Genomic DNA, 6,400 nt, shown 5'->3' on the forward strand with positions numbered 1-6,400 from the left:
CTCACAACATTCCTCTTTCTGTTAGTTCCGCGTTCGTTACTGTCACGCCCAATAATCAACACATCCTCTCCGTTAACCAATAAATACACCTTCACCCTACACCCACAAATACAACATTCACAATGACAGTAATATGATGAATTACTGCCTTTGCGTTCCGTCGTCGCATAGGACATGTTCCTGGCACTTTGCCAGCGTCTGTCCTGACTTGTGCTCCTGCACACTTCACCTCGAGCAGGAGCGTGCTTTTGTGTCAGCACCTGGAGTGGGTCAGTCGCATGACACCCTGAGCTCACCCAGAACTGCTCCAGGTCTGGCCACATTCCACATGCAGCTGCTCACCCCGTGTAACCTACATTATCACACCGCATCAGACAAGTCCGTCTGCGCAATGGCTAGATGTACTGCGCCACTGGCTCTTTATTCCAGACCCTCGCTTTGCTTGATTTTCTATCCTTTTCTACAGAGTAAGAATCCCTTCAGGATCTTAACCTTTGACATCTTCTCATTTGCATAAAGAGATTTTGACTGGCAGTCTCATCCCATATACAATTGGACATTCTTGAAAGACCTTTCCCATCCTGGTGGCTCTTGCAATTGTGCTGTGAATACTCACAGTAAACTGCCTAAGCACCATTCCAGCTAGTCAATAGTCAATCCAAATATATAGATCCATCCGCACAGAGTATTATCTAGTATTAGGCATCCTTTCTCTGGGGTGACCGAAATTTGATTTTCCATTGGTCACGTCCTATGAGACCCACATATTTCGTGCACTACAAACGTTAAAATCCACTTATCTAAGGCAGAAGTGTTTAGTATATATCAGAAGTGCAAAATCCATTCCAGATTTTCACGATGTCCACAGTGCTTGATTTGTACCCGTGGTTGCTGGTGATGTGCAGAGGTACTCATTTTGACTCACGGGCCGGATTGGGAACCAAAAGCAGCCCTGCCAATTTTGTCAGACCGGCCCCAACACGGAGACTAGAAACGAGGTGAGTGGATTATGCAGGATTGCTGCTTTTGTTACTGAGGGGGGGGTGGGGGGGGGGGGGGGTGTTTGGGGGGGGGGAGGGCGATGCTATAGCATCATTTCAAAACTAGTCCCCGTAACAAAACGGCCTCCATCCCTCCAGCTCCTGGAGAAACGCCCGATGCCAGCTATGGCAAATCCAGCCCTGTTGACTGAGACATATTTTTCATAATCGGATTTTCACTCAAAGGGAAGGGGATAGAAGCAGAAATGGGAGTGAAAAAAAGAAGAGAAAGATAGGGATACAGTAGTAAAGGGGTAAAAGAGGCATGAAAAAGAACCTGTCAGAGATAACAAGACAGAAATGGTTGGATGGTTGAGGTAAGAGGCATAAAATGGATTCAAAACTTGTCATTTTAGGTATTTGGCATCCCTGGCGTTCAGCTGCATGGGCTTTAGGCTCCTAGAACTAACTTGCACACCTGCCCTATATATATATATATATATATATATATATATATATATATATATATATATATATATATATATACATACACCCACACTCACATACACTTGTTCATTTAAAAAACAAAGGTTACAGGAGGGACATTACAGTTAGGCTCACATTTTAAATGTACAAAACCACAGAAATTCAATAGTTATAGTTAGAGTTACCTCAAGTAGCTTTAACTCGTGCCCTAAGGTAACTATAACTCGCGCCCTTGCCATGCAGTTTTTTCGTCAAAAAATTTACTGCAAATATTGCATTGATATTATCAATGTTATCAAAGATGTCATGAGTGCTGTAATTTGCGGGGTAATTAGCAACTATAACTGGTGAATTTCTATGGTTTTGTACATTTAAAATGTGAGCCTAACTATAACATCCCTGTAACCTTTGGGTTTTTAAAGTGAATTTCTATGGGTTTTTTTAAATTCTATTTCCTAACTATAACATCTCTATAACCTTTGTTTTTTTTAGTGAATTTCAATGGTTTTTTTAACATAGTAATTTCCATTACTATACATTAATCAAACCACTGCCTCGCACAGCCTTTGGCCATGCGTGGGGCGGTTGGCCACTTAGGCCAACCCTGTATAAGCACCCTACCTTGCACCGTGCACGGCCTTCCCCGTGTTCGACAGGGACTGCCTACAAGGGCTGGCCTGCAGCCAGTGCCTGCGGCCAACCCCCCTAACCACCCAACCCCATGCTGTGTGTAGTCCTTTGACCGTGCATGGCAGAAGTTGGCTGTGGCCTCTCCGGTGTCAGAATAGATGTGAGTGTGTGTATCTGGGGATGAGAGTGTCTGTGAGAGTGTCTGTCTGGGTGTGAGAGTGCATACATCAGTGTTTTAGTGGGTGCATCCGTGTGTTGACAGGTCTGTGAGTGCATGCATGAGGGTGTCAGTGGGTCTGTGAGTGGGTGTGTGAGAGTCTCAGTGAGTCTCTGAGTGAGTGCATAACTGTCTGATTGGGTCTGTGAGTGATTGCATGAGGGTCTGACTGGGTTTGTGAGAGGGTGCGTAAGTGTTCTGAGTGGGTGTGTGAGTGGGGGAAAGAGATTGAAAGAGAGTAAGAACGAAAGTGAGGGAGAGAGAAAGAGACTTTTTTATGCTTTGATGTATGATATACTTAGAATGAGATATTTCTGTACAATTTAAAAACAAAAATGTATTTGTCATTCTAAAAAAGTAAAATCACCTTTCATTTTACTCTAAAACATTTGTATTTAAAAAAAAACTGGGAAAGGAGGCCAGCTAGATTCAAACCCTCAATGCTGAGAGTGAAGGTCTGAGACCTTAACACTGAGCTATTATTTTTTTTTCTGAACAATTTATTAGCCCTTGATGGTCTATCTGTGACCGCGGGGAAGCCCTCAAGGGCCCCCTCGTGGTCCCTACACGTTTTTTAAAAGAATACGTTTGAAGTTGCCCTTTACGGGCTATCTGGGACCGCAGGGGAAGCCTCAAGTGCCAACCTGGTGGCAATCGCCAGTAGGTGGTTATAGTTCGGACCTAGTTTCCATTGAAATTGAAAAAAGCGTTTTTGACTTGTCTATATCTTTGGTGCCATTTGACGAATCTTCATGAAATAAAAATAAAAAAAGTGTGCCCCAGTCTTGTTGTGCATCAAATGTTTTGGGATTGATCCATCAAGCAGGGCCTGAGAAAAAGGGGGGGGTCAAATAAAGTGCATTTCCCATGTTTATTCATATATACTCTTTAGACACGCCTGCAGCCCGAACCACTAGACGGAATTACACCAAGTATGGCAAAAAGGTAGCTTTTGGTCCGCAGATCACCCTTTTTTCTTATTTGGTGTAAATCCGTTCAGTAGTTTTTGAGATATTAATGGAAATCTAAACTTGTATATCCGGGCGGAGCCTAGGCACAGATGATCTCATGGTGAGATCTGATCGGTCCTCAGCACTTCAACCTGAATTTGATGGCAGCCATCTTGGGACCAGTATACATGATAGCACTCATTCAAATGCATTGTAGCTAATGGCAGCTTTTGAGGGTCACAAAAAGGATAACATACAAAGGGGGATGACAGATTATAGTTACACTATAAATCATTTGTTGATAAGGTGATTTTACCCTGCGAAAAAGCCTTCTGCTAGGATTTCATGAGTCCATTTTGAGAGAAAACAGTTTTCTCATGATTTTCCCACGTAGGGTATGAAAGGTCCTCCAGAACCAAAAATGAGAGCATATTTTCTGTAAACTCGCACTATCTTTCTCAGTTATATGAAAATAAATTCTGACATTCTCAGTAAAACATGCACATCCAACAGAAGCATCCTGTCAGTTGATTTTATGTCAAGACAGGAGGCTACCATTATGCACCAACCTTTTAGTTACTCCTTCTTAGCAGCACACTTCAAAGAGACAAGAATCAGAACTCCAAAATTACATCACAATCAGTACCACACTCAAATCCATAAAAATCCCTCCATCCACCATTTTCTCTCTTTTTTTTGCTGCTTCTGAGCAGATAAGTATTGCCTGATATGTGTTTTTTATGACATTTATTGTTGTAAAAATGTGGGGTTGTCCTAATGTGAGTAGGTTTTTTTTTGATAACCCAATTTAAGGTTGTATTTATTTTCTAGGTTTTTGTTTTAAGGATGGTATTTTTTCATTTAGATACATTATTTTGAAGAAATTTGAGTTATAAAGAACAGTAGTTTTCTGAATGGTATTATTGCTTTTCAGTAAGTTCAGGCATATCCTGTTTATAAAGTTCTCAGTTATTTTAAGTTAAGATTAAGGGCATTTTTTATATTTCCTTACTGGGATACAATCGATGAGTCCTGACCACTGGGAGGGGAGAAGAGATATCAAAGTGCCTGGAGAGTTTGATTACATTAATGCTTGGAAAGGGATTTGGATCCCATGGAGGCTGATGCAATAGAAGTGGCAGATTTTCTTGCAGGTTTTATTTGATAAGGGTTTATCATACAGAACTCTCAATTGTTACAGATCAGTGGTGGCAGCTGGTCATTCTTAGGTTCAGGGTGTTTCAATAGGTAGGAGTCCTTAGTTTTGTAGAATTATGAAATTAATTAGGTTAAAGAGGCCCCGGAACCTAGGTATAAGTCTTACTGGGATGTGGATTTCATTTTGCGGATGTTTCAGCAATGGCCAAGCAATAACTATTTGGGAGTGAAGCAATTAACATGGAAATTGGCAACTGTGCTGTGATTTTAAATTCTTTCAAGAGTTTTCAATGTTTGCACACTAGATATTTCCCATATGTTTTTCTCAGCCTAAAGAGGTATTATTTAAGATCTGGAGGAGGACAAAAACTATGAGAACTTCTGTTTTTTATCCAAGTTTGGATGCAACTCCTAAGTTGTGTGTGTTAATGTGTTTGAAGGAGAATGAGTCAAGAATGCTAGAGAAATGAGGTGCAGGAGTGAATCAGCCTTTGATTTCCTATGTAAAACCATTTAAAGGAGTGAGTAGTGCAACAATTGCTATGTGGTTAAAGTCTGTGATGATGGAGGCTTGTGTGAGATTGGAAGAATTTAAGGCACATTCAGTGAGGGGTGCGTTGGCAAGTAAGACGTTTATGTACGGAGGGAGGTTGGAAGATATATTAAGAACATCTGATTGGTTGAATGCGGACACGTTTACAAAGTTTTATTTTCAACCTGTTCAGTATGTTTCATGTTTTGTTTTGAGAAATTTGGAACATGCATAATGCTAGCTTCCTGTCTTGCCATGAAATGTCAATTCTGCAAAGTTTTACTGTATATAGAATTGTGATTTTATTAAAGACAAGGAGGCTAGCATTATTCCACCTCACTCATTCTGTTTTTGAGAGGACGTGTTTGATTTTATTATTTTGTAGGAAATGGGAATGTTGTCTAAGAAGTGCTTGGTTGTAAGTTTAGTCAACACAATTATGGAAGTTCATTTTTGAAAGGAAATATACAATTTATGGTATTTATGTTTTTTTCAGACCAATGAAAATGTGTGGATGCATTCAAGGAGAAGAGAAAAATGTCTTGCCGAAGAGAAACAAAAGAAGGAGAAAATGGTAGATGGAGGGATTTATATGGACTCAGGTGTTTTACAAATTGTGATGTAGTTCTGAAGTTCTGATTCTTGTCTCTTTGAAGTGTGGTGCTCAGAAGGAGTGAATAAAAGGTTCATGCATAATGCTAGCCTCCTTGTCTTTACTAAAATTGTGATTCTATTTCAGTAAAACCTTGTAGATTCAACATTCTCTTGTTTTCTACTGCAGTCACCCGAATGTTCTATAGAACAACTAAAGTGCTAACAGTCTTACTTATGACAAAAGGGTGTTGCACCTGAAGCCATCTTGATTGCAACAAACTGGTAAAACTCAAAACATTTGATTTAGAAAGTGACACAATGAGGGGCTTCATTTTGTCATAGAAATCGTGGTTAATGCTGTACAAAGAAACATTAGGACACGTTTTAAGTGACTTGTCAAATAGCGTCCTCTTCTATTTCATTGAAAAATTCTGACAAGAAGACTGAAACGTGCACATTCTAAATTTATGCCCAAAGTGTGGCGCATCTGGCCTCCATCTTGATGGAATCAAAGTGGAAAACTGAAAACATTTTCTACTCAGGTTACTGCAGTAAATGAGGAGATTAGGGAGCTTCATAACAAAGGTGTTTCCCAAGATAGCCACCAGAGAAAAAAGAGCCCAATGTTGCATAAATATCACTCAAATGTAGCCGAAGTATAACCCAATGATGGAAGTGTGCAAAACACTTAATTGTTTTTTTTCCAGTTTTATATAGTGCAGACTTGACCCAAAGGTACTTGGGTGCTTTACATGGGCATCAGTTACAATTTACAAGAACTCATTCCTCTTGGGCTTTAGGCATGGGTAGATTAAGTGATTTGCCAATAATCACAGGATGTCAAGCTGACGAA

At 40.2% G+C, this 6,400-nt stretch overlaps 1 long non-coding RNA gene across 1 annotated transcript; it reads left to right on the plus strand.

The window, feature by feature from the left end:
* Nucleotides 1–279: 279 nt before the first annotated feature.
* On the plus strand, nucleotides 280–5,649 carry LOC138288577 (uncharacterized). Its single transcript, XR_011202470.1, has 2 exons — nucleotides 280–998; nucleotides 5,450–5,649. It is a non-coding gene; the product is annotated as an uncharacterized lncRNA (long non-coding RNA).
* Nucleotides 5,650–6,400: the final 751 nt, after the last annotated feature.

This window comes from Pleurodeles waltl, chromosome 4_1 (assembly GCF_031143425.1).
Source record: "Pleurodeles waltl isolate 20211129_DDA chromosome 4_1, aPleWal1.hap1.20221129, whole genome shotgun sequence".
Classification (NCBI taxonomy): domain Eukaryota; kingdom Metazoa; phylum Chordata; class Amphibia; order Caudata; family Salamandridae; genus Pleurodeles; species Pleurodeles waltl.